Source organism: Chiloscyllium punctatum, chromosome 26 (genome assembly GCF_047496795.1).
Source record: "Chiloscyllium punctatum isolate Juve2018m chromosome 26, sChiPun1.3, whole genome shotgun sequence".
In the NCBI taxonomy this organism is placed as follows: Eukaryota; Metazoa; Chordata; class Chondrichthyes; order Orectolobiformes; family Hemiscylliidae; genus Chiloscyllium; species Chiloscyllium punctatum.
Genome location: NC_092764.1, coordinates 13,986,728 through 14,002,082, shown reverse-complemented (window position 1 = coordinate 14,002,082; position 15,355 = coordinate 13,986,728). Strand labels below are relative to the sequence as shown.

The window sequence follows — 15,355 nt, the reverse complement described above, 5'->3', positions numbered from 1 at the left end:
TAAAAGCTAATGGAGAGTCACAGCAGCTAATGTGTGGCTAGCAGTTCCAAAGACTCACAACCCTCTATGAGAAGAAATTCCTCCTGAGACAGTGCCCTCTGGTCCTGGACTCTCCCATAAGGGAAGCGTCCTCTTCGCATTTACCTCTCACTTCAGGTGGGGATGGATAGTAAATGCTGGCCCAGCTAGTAATGCTCACATCCCATATACAATTAAAAATAGATCCATCCTAATCTCCTGCTCTTATACTGAATGCCTCAATACCTGTCCTGCTGTCTTCAAGTGTCTGCAGATACGTCCTCTAATCCTCTGTACTTCTTAGGGTCCTAACATTCAACTCCCTTGCTGCGCTAGTCATCCCAAAAATGCACCACCTCAGGCTTTTCCAGATGAAATTCCATTTGCCATTGTTCTTCCTGTCCGACAAGCCCATCTACAATCAGCCTGTCTCAGGCTTTCCACCTTGCTACCTGCCACACCACCAATTTTCTTGTCATCTGTGAATGTACAGATCAAACCTCTTACAGCCACATCTAGATCAGGTAAGCTGTGAAGGATCCAGAAATTAAGTGTTTGGCATACCTTGGGACACCCACTTCCAGTTACAAAAACAATCTTCATCCATCACCCTCTGCCTCCCCCCACTCGCCAATGTTTGTTCCAATTTGCCAAATTGCCTTTGATCATTTGTGCTCTTAACTTCATGAGCAGTCTCCCGTACAAGACGTTGTTAAAAGCTTTAGTGAGGTCAATGTAGACTACATTAAGTGCACTGCCTGCACTCAGATAACTCCACACATCTACACACCTTCTCAAAACTCAATCTCCCCCTTAGAAAGACATGGTGATGAACCTTGATTAATCCTTGTTTCCTAAGTGGAACTTAATTTTTCCCTCAGATGGTTTTCAATAGTTTGTCTAACACAGATGTTGGAATCATTGGTTCCATGGTTTATTCCTACCCACTTTTTAAAATAATGGTCACACATTAGCTGCCTTCCAGTCCCCTGGCACCTCTCCTGAGGCCAGAGACCATTTGAAAATTATTATCAGAGCCTCTGTAATCTCCTCCCTTGCCTCCCACAGCAGATTGGGATACATCTCAACACCATTTCAGGAGATGGAGATTTTTTTACCCTGCTCTGCCCTAAGCAATGTATCCCAAAAAATTCCTGTCTAAGATGTGGTAAGTCAACATACACCAGGAATTAATCCCCAGAATTTCTTGCAATTAGTCCAAATTACAGGCTGAATTGAATTTATCTCCAATTAATAAAATCATAGAACTCCCACAGTGTGGAAACAGGCCATTCAGCCCCATATAATTCCCATTGACCCTCCAAAAGAAACCTACCCATACCCCTATTTATCCCTGACGCACACCCGTATCAAAATCCCATAATTATCCTGGCCATTTCACCTAACCTGTACATCTTTGAACTGTGGGAGGAAACCAGAGCACCTGAAGGAAACCCACACAGACACAGGGATAATGTGCAAAAGCCACACAGACAGTCACCCAAGGCTGGAATTGATTCTGGGTCCCTGGTGCTATGAAACATCAGTGCTAACCACGGAGCTGCCATGCCACAGCAAATATATCTGGAATTGAAAACTAGTCTCAGTAACTGTGACAATGAGACTATGTCGGATTGTATAAGAACTCATCTGGTTCGCTGACATAGTTTAGGGAAGGAAATCTGCCAACTTTATCTGGTCTGATCTATATGTGACCACAGAACTCATGGTAGTGTGGTCAACTCTTAACTACCCTCTGGCCAATTAGAGGTGGGTGTTAAATGCTGGTCTAGCGAGCAATGCCTACATGCAATGAACAAATAAAGAATAATATTCATTGAGCCATAGAATAAGCAAGAATAAAAGTCAAACCCCATGTTCTAATGGAGCAGAGACAATATTTTGCAGCACATTGTGATTTATTTACCAAAAATATCAAGATATTACAGCCAGCAAATTTCCATTAAGCTAAAGGCTACATGGAATACTCTACTAATGACAGGGGGTTTCTCCTAGTAACAGGAGAGCTCCTAGTTAATTTCACCCAGCATATATTGAGGGGGAAATCTTCCTATTCTTGAATGGTTGAAGTGTAGGGAAATATTTGAAAATTTCCCATGGAGGTGTGTAATCTTCTCTGACTGGTGTTCCTCCATTTACTGTCCACAAAATAAAACTAAGGATTCCAGGCACTGGATCAAGAAAACGCATGTGAAATTGAGATAATAGTTTAGAGAGTTATCCTGAGCAACAGAATCCTGATTCATTCCTTTGTGATTGAAATCAGAGTAGAAATTAGTCTCAGCCAGGAGCTAATTGACTCAAAGTAAATTCCCTCTATTTTAATAGAATTACCAATGCTCGACTTTACAATTACAAGGCAGGGACTGGTTCCGAGGAAGAGTCATATATTAAACTCAAAACATTAACTCTGCTTTTCTTTTCACAGATGCTACCAGTCATGCTGTGCTTCTCCAGCATTTTTTGTTCTTATTTCAGATATCCAGCATCTATAATAATTGGCTTTTATGCAAGGCAGGGGCATTTGGTACAAGTACAATTGTAAGTTAATATCGCTAATTGTCATTTCACTCAACAATTACACACAAGCCTATTCAATGAGATCACCTGTTCCATATTTTGCTTCAGATCGGCATTATCCTCTGTGCACTTGCACTATAGCCTAAATATACTAACTCATAAATAATTATGTGCATTAACCGTATGAAACGAAGTAAAATGTAAGTTTGGGAATATTTTGTTTCTCATTGCTGTTTGATTTTGCTGGTATATCAGAGAACAGACAGGCAGCTTAAGTTTACTGTAATCAAACAGTCAATCCCATTTCCAACAGTGATGATGTAATTAAGCCTACCTTCCCACTGAAACAGTTAATTCCTCCCAATGTTTTGTTTCACTATCCATTATCACTACAGGAAACATAATAGGAAATTCTTCTCCATAATTACACAAAATATGAGTTAAACAAACCATTTGTTTGAGGTTTTTTGTTGTCTTTCCCTTGTCTGGTAATACAAGATCTAACAACACAAGCAATGTCTTTTAGATTAGGAATGTCCTGAGGCAGAAGAGTGCTAATTACTGACAGGAGAAGATTCAGGGAGATGACCTTCAACAGTTTAACTTGCCAGTTTTGAGATAGCTTTGCAAGACAGAAAATTAAGGAATGGGATTGATCAAGGAACTAAGAAACAATTTCCTCTGGTAGGAGGAATCCAAATCTTACAATTCTAGTCATAGAGTCAGCACTGCTGCCTCACAGTGCCAGGGTCCCAGGTTCGATTCTAGCCTCAGGCGACTGTCTGCGTGGAGTTTGCATGTTCTCCTCGTGTCTGCGTGGGTTTCCTCCGGGTGCTCCAGTTTCCTCCCACAGTCCAAAGTTGTGCAGGTTAGGTGAATTGGCCATGCTAAATTGCCCATATAGTGTTTGGTGCATTAGTCAGAGGGGAAATGGGTCGAAGTGGGTTACTCTTCAGAGGGTCGGTGTGGACTGGTTGGGCCTGTTTCCACACTGTAGGGAATCTAATCTAATCTAATCTCATTTTGGAGATGAATAGCATGGAAAGAGACCCTTCAGTCCAACTCGTCCATGCCAACCAGATATCCTAATCTAAACCAGTCGACTTGCCAGCATTTAGCTAATATCCCTGTAAACCCTTCCCATTCATATACCCATCCAGATGCCTTTTAAATGCTGCAATTGTACCAGCCTCCACCACTTCCTCTGGCAGCTCATTCAATACATGCACCATCCTCTGTATGAAAAAGTTGCCCCTTAGGTCTCTTTTATATCTTTCCCCTTTCAATCTTAACTTATGCCCTCTAGCTCTAGACTCCCCCACCCAGGGAAAAGACTTTGTCTATTTATCCTATCCACGCCCTTCATGATTTTATAAACCTCTATAACGTCACCCCTCAGCCTCTGACGCTTCAGGGAAAACAGCCCCAGCTATTCAGCCTCTCCCAATAGTTCAAATCCTCCAACCCTGGCAGCATCCTTGTAAATCTTTTCTGAACTCTTTCAAGTTTCACAATATCCTTCCAGTAGGAAGGAGACCAGAATTGGATGCAATATTCCAAAAGTGGCCGAATCAAGGTCCTGGACAGCAACAACATGACCTCCCAGCTCCTATACTGACCAATAAAGGAAAGTTTACCAAATGCCTTTTTCTCTATCCTACCTACCTGTGACTCTACTTTCAAGGAATTCAAGTGTGCAGAAAAACCAAAACTCACTCAAAGAGTTCGTAGAGATCTGTAACTGTTGTTCTTGCATGTCTCTGACCCTTCATTCCTCAGAGGATGTGGCCATTACTGTCCATGCCAGCATTTATTGTCCCTCCCATATTGGACCTGAACTGAGTGGTTCAGCCATTTCAGAATCAATCACACTGTGGCCATGGAGTCACACGTAGACCCAACCACGTAAGTTTGCAAGATTTCCTTCCCTGAAGGATATTACTGAGCCAGTTGAGTTTTTAAATGATAGTCAGTGAAAGCTCATAGTCACCATCACTGAGACTAGCTTTCAATTCCAGATTTACAAACTGAATTCAAACTCCATCAGGTTCCATGATGGGATTTGAACTCCTAACTGCACAGCATTAACCTTGATGTTTGGACTACAAGGCCAGTGACAAAACTACAATGTCCCCAGCTACCCACTAACTGTAGATGCTAACATGTTAAATTTTCAGGAGTGATTAGATTTTTGTTACGTAAGTATACTAACGAATATGGATTATTTTTTCCCTAATCAGAGTTGCTATAACACACTGCCGGAGCAGATATCCCTTGAAACCAGGCCATTTGGCTCAGAGGTGGGGTCACTACAACTGTGCCACAAGAACTCACACAAAGTATACAGATGAAAATCAGCCAACAGTTTGGTGCTGGAAAAGATCACGCAGCATCCAAGGAACAGGAGAATCGGCGTTTCGGGCATAAGCCCTTCAGCAGGAATGAGGCTTATGGACCGGGGAGGGAGCTGGGAGATAAATGGATGGGGACTGGGACTGGGAGAAGGTAGCTGAGAATGTCGTAGGTGAATGAAGGTGGGGGAGTAGGTGATAGGTTGAAGAGGACGGTGGAGCGGATAGATGGGAATAGTAATGGACAGGTCAAGAGGGCAGTGCTGAGTTAGAGGCTTGGGACTGGGATAATGTGGGGGGAGGGGAAATGAGGAAACTGGTGAAATCCACATTGATTCCCTGTGGTTGCAAGGTCCCAAGGCAGAATCTGAGGTGTTCTTCCTCCAGGCAACAGGTGGTAAGGGTTTGGCAATGGACGAGGCCTAGCACCCACATGTCCTTGATGGAGTGAGAGGGGGAGTTGGAGTGTTCGGCCATGGGGTGGTGCAGTTAGTTGGTGTGTCAGAGATGTTTTCTGAACCCATCCGCAAGTTGGCATTCTGTCTCCCCGATGTGCAGGCAACTGGGTGCAATGGATACAGTAGATGACATTGGTGGTACAGGTAAATTTCTGTCCAATGTGAAAGGATCCTTTGGGGCCTTGGACAAGGTAAGGAGGTAGGTATAGGCACAGGATTTGCACTTCCTGCTGTGGCAGGAGAAGGTGCCGGTGTAGGATGTGGGCTGGTGGGGGCGTGGCTCTCACTGGGGAGTCGCGGAGGGGATGGTCTCTCCAGAAGGCTGATAGAGGTTGGGATGGAAATACATCTCTGGTGGGGGGTCCATTTGTAGTTGGTGGAAGTGGCAGAGGATGATTCAATGTATATTGAAGTTGGTGGGATGAAAGGCTCCCCCCAGCCCCACCTCCCCTGTCATTTATCTCTCAGACCTCCGGCCCACAAGCCTCATTCCTGATGAAGGGCTTATGCTTACGATTTTCCTGCTCCTCGGATGCTGTCTGACCTGCTGTGCTTTTCCAGCACCACTCTGTCAGTTGATTTTCACTTGTATTCTTCTGGCACAGTGGTAGTATCCCCACCTCTGAACCAGATGGTCTGGTTTCCAGTGATATCTGCTCCAGTAGTGTGTTATAGCAACTCCGATTAGGGAAAAAAAAATCCATATTCTTTATTACCCTTACCTAACAAAAATCTATTCACTCTTTAAAATTTAACATGTTAGCATCTACAGTTAATGGGTAGCTGGGGGCATTGTGCTTTTGTCACTGGCCTTGTAGTTCCATCCTTGTTGTGTTGGGAGGGGTGGGGTTCGAAGACGGAGGTGCGGGAAGTGGGGGAGATGCACTGGAGGGCATTTTTGACCATGTGGGAGGGGAATCAGCCATATGGAGTTAAGGTCTAGACCAGTCATGATCAGAGCGAAATGACCTACTCCTGTTGCTAATGTTCTGTATCAAAAATTCAGGGAGAAAATTCCATTCTCTATGGAATTAAACGATGGAGTGAGGGGAGCAGTATATGTCAAGGAAGTCATGGTCTGTGCACAAAGGGAAAATAAGGCAGCCAGGACAGAACACAGATACATCTTCTGCAGGACAATGGGTTAAGCGGACAGATGATACCAGGTCCACGACCCCCAACAAATCACCCTCCCATCCTGGCACCCTCCCCTGTCACCGCAGGAATTGCAAAACCTGCGCCCACACCTCCTCCCTCACCACCATCCAAGGCCCCATAGGAGTCTTCCACATCCATCAAAGTTTCACCTACACATCCACCAATGTAACTTATTGTATCCATTGCTCCCGATGGGGAGACTGGATGCCTCCTTGCAGAGCACTTCAGGGAACATCTCCGGGACACCCGCACCAATCAACCCCACCGCCCCATGGCCCAACATTTCAACTACCCCTCTGCCGAGGTCATGCAGGTCCTGGGCCTCTTCCACGGCCACTCTCTCACCACCCGACGCCTGGAGGAAGAACACCTCGTCTTCCGCCTTGGAACACTTCAATCCCAAGGCATCAATGTGAATTTCACTAGTTTCCTCATTTCTCCTCCCCCCACCTTACCCCAGTTCCAACCTTCCAGCTCAGCACTGTCCTTCATGACCTGTCCTACCTGCCTATCTCCCTTCCCAACTATCCGCTCCACCCTCCTCTCTGACCTATTTCCTTCATCCCCACCCCCATCCACCTATTGTACTCTTTGCTACCTTCTCTCCAGCCCCACCCCCTTTCCCCCCTCCCCCCCCCCCCATTTATCTCTCCACCATGGAGGCTTTCTGCCTCTATTCCTGATGAAGGGCTTTTGCCCGAAACGTCGATTTTCCTGCTCCTCGGATGCTGCCTGACCTGCTGTACTTTTCCAGCACCACTCTGATCTCAACTCTGGTATCCAGCATCTGCAGTCCTCACTTTTGCCGAGATGATACCACACTTATATCATGGAACCATGATTACTGCCGTAAGGTTCCACCAATAAAGTAAATTTATACATAGAATCTGGGAGCAGGGGTAGGCCATTCAGCCCTTCAAGCCTGGTCTGCCATTCAATATGATTTTTCATGGCTGATTCACTGTGCATTTGCACTGTAACCTAAATATACTAATTCACAAATAAAGAAATGCACCAACAGTATGAAAGGATATAAAATGTAAGCTTCTGAGTATTTTGTTTCTCACTGCTGTTTGATTGGTACATCTTCCCATTTTCTCCCCATCCCCCTTGATGACTTTAAAATGTGAAAATATATCTGGTTCTTTCTTGAATATAATCAGTGACTTGGCCTCCATAATCTTCGGTGGTAGAAAATTATACAGGTTCACTAAACTTTGAGTGAAAGAACATTATCTCATCTCAGTCCTGGAAGGTCTACCACCTATCCTGAGACAGTGTGCCCGTATTCTCGACTCCTCAACCAGGCAAAGCATACTCACTGCACCTAGTTTATCCAACACATGTATGTGTTTCCAGCAAATTCACTGTTACCTTTCTGAACTGTAGTGAATACAGGCCCAATCAAACCAATCTCTCCCTCCATAGCAAATATACCCTTTCCTATGCAGGAAGACAAAACTGCACACAATACCCCAGATGAGGTCTCACCAAGGCTGTGTAGAACTACAATAAGACATTCCTGCTTCGGATCTCAAATCCTGTTACATTGAAGACCAATATACAATTTGCCTTCCTAATGCTTCTGCACCTGTCCATCTACTTTCATCAATTGGTGTACAAGGACACCCAGACCCCTTTGTACTTCCCAGTATATCACCATTTAAATAACATTCTTATTTTCTGATTTTCACATCAAAATGTATCACTTCACATTTAGTCACGTTTTGCTGCATCTGCCATCAGTTTGCCAATCGTTCAACTTGTCCAAGTCACCTTGAAGGCTCTTTGCATCCCTCTCATAACTCACAATCCCATACAGTTTCGTATTGTCAGCAAACTTAGAAATGTTGTAATTCCATTCCACAGTCAGGTCATTTATATATATGTTGTGACTAGCTTGGGCCCAATCTCTGTACCCTACTAGTCACTCCTGCCACTCGGAAAAAGATGATTCATTCTCATTCTCTGTTCCCACTTACCTATTCATGATAACATATAACCTTTTATCACACCTACTTTAACTTTGCCCACCAACCTCTAATGTGCGCCTTATTTATAGCTTTTTGAATGTCCAAAACTGCCACATCCATTTCTAATCTTCCTTATTTTTATTTTTGTGTGTAGATTTGAAAAGTCACAAAAGTACTGAAGCAATTAGGTATATTTACAGACTGAGATATTGGCCTTCCCAGCAGAAGTGCTGAACCAAAACCATGCTTCACACCTGTGACAATATTTACTTTTTGGTATCAAAAACAGAAATTGCGGAAAATCTCAGCAGGTCTGGCAGAATCTGTGGAGAGAAATCAGATTTAACATCTTCAGAACACTAGACTCGAAATGTTAACTCTGATACAGATGCTACCAGGTCTGCTGAGCTTCCAACAATTTCTGTTTTTGTTTCTGATTTCCAACATCCACAGTTCTTTCAGTTATTTTTACTTTGTATTTATGTTTTGGTGCTGTTTCACCCAACAGAAAGGACAATAAAAGCAGCTTGAGTGAGGATCTGACAACCTAAGAAAAAAACATCAATGAAATGGGTTCAATATGGAATGATGCAAAGTCAACTTAATTCCCAGGATCTTTCATGACCCAGTGAGTAATGGATTTTCACCAATCAGTGAGAAATTTAACCATGGTTGGACACCATCACCAGTGAGTGAATTGATAAGGAGAACAAGGCTAGCGCCTATTCCTGGAATGGTTTAAAAAGACTCTGAAATAACTGCATGAAGGCTGATATCCCATCACCAAGCCACCCTTTACTTACAGATGCATAGTACATATATCATATTCTTTAAAATGCAAGCACCCTTTAATGCAGGTGCACAATTACTGCTAAATAATTGGGTTACTACTGAATCATTTTCCCCTAACTGCAAAGCAATACTTCCAATCATCAGTCACGAAGTGAACAGCTAATGTCTTTTCCCCAGGACAGTGGAGTCCAAAACTAGACGGCATAGGTTTAAGGTTAGAGGGCAGAGATTTAAAAGGGAACTAATGGCAACATTTTCACTCACAGTATGGTGTGTGTATGGAATGTGCTGACAGAGGAAGTAGTGGAGGCTGGTACAATTGCAGCATTTAAAAGGCATCTGGATGCATATATAAATAGGAAGGTTGAGATGGATATGGGGAAAATGCTGGCAAAGGGACTAAACTAATTTAGGAGATCTGGTCAACACGGACGAGTTGGATTGAAAGGTCTATTTCCAATCTGTACAGCTCTACAACTCTAAGACGTTATGACATGATACTTTCCCAATTAGCTCAGAGCAGGCTCCCAGAGTGAGTAGAAGCCCTGACACTCCAGTCTGTATCCGTCAGCAAGATCTCCCTGCTTGGACCAGGCCAACTATTTTCCCTGGAGCATCGGAAGCTGAGGGGTGAATTTATATAATATATAAAATCATGGGGGACATGGATAAGGTGAAAAGTCAAAGTCTTTTCCCTGGGTTAGTAGAGTCCAAAACAAGAGGGCATATGTTAAAGGTGAGGGGGGAAAGATTTAAAAGGGAACTAAGGGGCAACTTTTTCATGCAGAGGGTGGTGCATGTATGGAATGAGCTGCCAGAGGAAGTGATGGATACTGGTACAATTACAGCATCTAAAAGGCATCTGGATGGTTATATGAATAGAAAGGGTTTAGAGGGATATGGGCAAAATGCTGGAAAATGGCACTAGATTAATTTAGGATCAGTCAGCATGGATGAGTTGGACTGAAGGGTCTGTATCCATGCTGTACAACTCTATGACTGTAACAGCCATAATCAGGGAACTTGTACTCGATGAGGTCCACCTGGCTGACCTCGCTACAATCCCTACAGACTCAAATCACATGTTCTACACCATGCTTCCAGACTTTCCTTTGATGTACCAGTATGTTGCAGAAACCTGCCATTATATTTAAGACTGTTCCGAGGAACTGATCAAAAATTCCATTTAAGTTGTGCTTCTGTGTGCCTGCCATTTTCTATTTGCAGGTACAAGTTCTGCTTTGTGAAACAGCAAAGCAATTAATTACAGCCTTAAACAAGAGCTGAAGCCTAATGACCCCATTTGCGTGTTGTTTATGTTGCTGAAACATGCTGGCAATAAGATGCAGAGCTGGCCCACATGAAACAACAGCAAACTCCCCCATCTTTGTGCAGCTGAGGTCATTCTATCTTGACATGTGGGTTGCTTTAGCTGACTTATATTTTACTTGGTCATCAGGGGAAAAAAAATCCTCCTCTCCAGTGATAGGGCTAACCTTCCAAGCCCCAGTACTGAGCCAGACAGACACGTTGATTATCTTGTTCAGAGATCAAGTTCTACTACAGAGGTTCAGCCAGGTTTCTGTCTCCCATTCTCACCATGCCACCTTCATGATGACATCTGTCCTATGCTTCAAATAAGAATCAGTCTTGAGTGAAAGACCAAGGTTTTATATCTGGGGAGATTAGAACACAAAATGGTCAAAGTTATACTACTAGCTATGCAAGGTTCTGGTTCGACCACACCTGGAATACTGTGAGCTGTTCCAGGTATCATAACTTTGGAAAGATATCATACTCTCAGACAGAATTCAGCATAATTTACCACGTGTCAGATTTACATACCGTATACAGAGGAACCTTGATTATCCAAACACCATGGGCCTGACTCTTATGTTTATGCTATGTCCCAGCTCTATACTCACAACCAGTAGAAATAATTTTATTTGATATTTTGAAATCTTTGATCAAGCCATCCTTTAGTCTGTCAAAGCCTGAATTGTGTGATCTTCCGTAAGCTAGCCTCTGGAAACTGGGTTGTTAGGATCCAGACTGATATTCCTCCTGGACAAATCAGATTCTGGAATGAAATCTGTCCTCTTAGAACATATTTTGTTTTATTTTCTTCATTTCACATGGTGCAGATTTGCTTTCAACAGTAAAACAGACATTATTACACAAAAGAAAGAAAAATAAGACAAACCACATAATCTGTAAGTAAGACTGTCTGAAAGATTTCAAATACCCAGCAAAACTAAATCCAGTATACTGTCAACACTAAGAGTGAAACAAAATATTTTTGTAATTTAAAAAAAAGTTTCTTCACCTGATGAAGGGCTTTTGCCCGAAACGTCGATTTCGCTGCTCGTTGGATGCTGCCTGAACTGGTGTGCTCTTCCAGCACCACTAATCCAGTATTTGGTTTCCAGCATCTGCAGTCATTGTTTTTACCAAGAAAGAACAGCAGCCTAGACCAAATTTTTAAATCATCTTAGGCCACAGGGGAGGTGCCAGAGGACTGGAGGACAGCTAATGTGTTTCAACTTTATCAGAAGGATGGTGGAGATAGATAAGGGAATTAGAGGCCAGTAAGTCTTACATCAGTTGCATGGAAATTACTGGAGAAATAGTGAAGGAAAAATATAATCACCATTTTTATAGGCAAGGTATGTTCTGTGATAGTCAGCATGGTTTGGTCAGAAGGAGTTCATGTCTAATAAATCTTGGTGAATTTTTCAGGGAGATGACCAAGGTTGTCACTGAGGGTAGGACAGTTTGTGTAACTTACGTGGATTTCAGCAAGGCCTTTAACAAGATCCTACATGGAAAACTGACAAAGAAGGTAAAAGCTCAAGAGATTCAGGCTAATTTGGCAAGATGGATCCCAAACTGGCTGAGGGACAGGAGACAGAAGGTAGTGGTAGAAAGCTGTTTGAAAGACTAGAGCCCAGAATTCAGCTGCATATCACAGTGGTCATAAATTATGTCAATCTGAATGTGGGGGGAGTGGTATGATAAGCAAGTTTGTGGATGACACCAAGATTGGTCAGGTGATTGACAGTGAGGAGGAAGGTTTTAGGTTACAGGAGGTTACTTGGATTGGACAGATGGGCAGATGGAATGTAACCCTGAGGAATGTGAGTTGATGCACATTGGAAGAAGTAACAAGACAATGGGGTACTCAATGAATAGCAGAACACTAGGAAGTTCAGAGGAATAGAGGGAACCTGAGATGCTTGTCCATAGACCCCTGAAGATGGCATTACAGTTTATTAGGGTAGTTAAGAAGACAGACAGGATGCTTGCTTTTATCAGTCAAGACATAGATTATAAGATCAGAAAGATTATTCTGGGGCTTATCAGAACTTTGAACTCACAGCTGGAGTACTGTGTGCAGTCCTGGTCACCACACTATGGGAAGGATGTGATTGGAGGGGGTACAAAAGAGATTCACCTGGAATGTCACCTGGGATGGAACATTTCAGTGAGGAAGAGAGGCTGGATAAGCTCAGGTTGTTTTCTTTGGAACAGGGAAGGTTGGGGAGGGGCAGCTGATAGAGGTATACTAGATTATAAGGGACATGGACAGGATAGGTAGAAAGAAGCCATTCCCCTTAGTCAAAGGGTCTTGAGCAAGGCAGCATAATTTCAAAGTGAAAGGCAAGGGGTTTATAGGGGATCTGAGGAAATGATTTGTTATCCAGAGGGTGATAAGGGTCTGGAATGCATTGCCTGGGAGGGTCATTGAGGCAGGTAGCCACACAACCTTCACAAAGTACTTGGATGAACACTTGAAGTGTCATCAGATTTAGGGTCATGGGCCTAATGCCGGCAAGTGGGATTATTGTAGGAGCAGTCTATTTTTGGCAGTACAGACTTGATGAGATAAAAGATCTCTTCTGTCCTGTATAATTCTATGATCCTATGACTGGAACTGAAAAGAAGCAGTTAAATCAATGGAACAGATTTGATAGGTGAAGATACTTGCTCTTTTATTTTAAATTACAAAAATATTTTGTTTCACTCTTGGTGTTGACAGTATACTGGATTTAGCTTTGCTGGGTATTTGAAATCTTTCAAACAGTCTTACTTACAGATTATGTGGTTTGTCTTATTTTTCTTTCTTTTGTGTAATAATGTCTGTTTTACTGTTGAAAGCAAATCTGCACCATGTGAAATGAAGAAAATAAAACAAAATATGAGCTAGGAGGACAGATTTCATTCCAGAATCTGATTTGTCCAGGAGGAATATCAGTCTGGATCCTAACAACCCAGTTTCCAGAGGCTAGTTTACGGAAGATCACACAATTCAGGCTTTGACAGACTAAAGGATGGCTTGATCAAAGATTTCAAAATATCAAATAAAACTATTTCTACTGGTTGTGAGTATAGAGCTGGGACATAGCATAAACATAAGAGTCAGGCCTTTCAGCCATGACATCCTGAAACACATCCAAGCATAAAGTTTGAAATAATTTTCAATTCTTACTCATCAATGACAAATTGCTTAGTGTTGTTTTGAAATCTGAGATTGATACATTTTTGATTATCAATAGTGTTAAAGGAAATGAGCAAAAGAAGGTCCATGGGATTAGGTCACAGACCATAAGACATAGGAGCAGAAGCAAGTCATTTGGTCCATCAAGACCACTCTACCATTCAACGAGACTACGGCTGATCTGATAATCCTCCATCCCATTTCCCTTTTCCCTGATTTTCTTACTTATTAAAAATCTGTCTATCTCAGCCTTGTATGTACTTAATGACCCAACGTGTACCCTCTGCAGTGAAGAATTTTTGAGATACATATTCCTCTTCATTTCTGTCTTACATCGGTGACCCCTTATTCTGAGATTATGCCCCCCGGTTACCCACATGGGGAAACAGCCTCTCAGCAGCTACGTAAGAATCATATATGTTTCAATAAGGTCACCGTACATTCTTCTACAGTTAAGTGAATACAGGCCCAACTTGCTCACTCTCCCAACATTAGAAAAGCTGTGATCTCCATTAATGGTGAAACAGGCCTTTGTTCATTTCAACAGCATCCTCAAGCATGTTTGCACTGGTCTTCTTTTGAAGAGTTAAAAAGGTGAGCCCTTTTGTCTCCAATTGACAACTGGAAAAGCTGCCATTGTCAGTCATCTTGTCTAAAAATGCAGCAAGTTCCAACAATTCCTGCAGATCTTGTAAACGTGTTTCCATTACTTAACTGAAAATAGTATCTAGCTGTTGTAACAAATAAAATGTCCTGAGGTTAAGAGTGAGAGGAATCTAATTTTGAAAGCAGTGGATTGAATCACAAATAGTTATTACCAATTGATTCACACCGCATGCATTTTTCAATGAATCAATCCTGCTTGGATCTGCTTGGCAGGGCAAAAAGCATTAAAAAGCAACCATCAGGGTCCAAACTTCTTATTAATGTCTGAACTGAATTGTAAAGCCATAAGAAATAGAAACAAGAGGAGGCCTCAAGCCTGCTCCTCCATCTAATTGGATCATGACTGATCTGACATTCCTCACATCCACATTCCTGCCCTTTCCTGTCACCCTTGATTCCTCACTGATCAAGAACCTATCTACCTCAGCCTTAAGTATACATAAGATCTCTGCCCTGCAGCTTTCTGGAGTTCCAAAAACTCTCAACCGTTTGACAGAAGAAATTCATGATGAAGGGCTTTTGCCCAAAATGTCGATTTTCCTGCTCCTCGAATGCTGCCTGAACTGCTGTGCTTTTCCAGCACCACTCTAACCTAGAATCTGGTTTCCAGCATCTTCAGTCCTTGTTTTTACCTAGAAGAAATTCCTTCTCATCTCACTCTTAAATAGGTGCCCCCTTGATTCTGAGACTATGTCCTCCTGTCCTAGACTTTCCCATGCAGGTAAATATCCTCTCAGCATTTACTCTATCAAATTCCTAAAGAATTTTATATGTTTCAATGAGAACACTTCTCATTCTTCTAAATTCTTCTAAATTTTAATGAGTCACAAAGCAAGAAAGCAGTCCACGTATCAACTACCATATAGAAAGGTCACTATCACAGTATGAGCCTCTTGTCAA

At 42.5% G+C, this 15,355-nt stretch overlaps 1 protein-coding gene across 1 annotated transcript in view; it reads right to left on the bottom strand.

Annotated features, from left to right (window-relative positions):
• Positions 1 to 15,355, bottom strand: part of vat1l (vesicle amine transport 1-like) — a 200,269-nt gene that overhangs the window by 174,025 nt on the left and 10,889 nt on the right. The window lies entirely within an intron of this gene.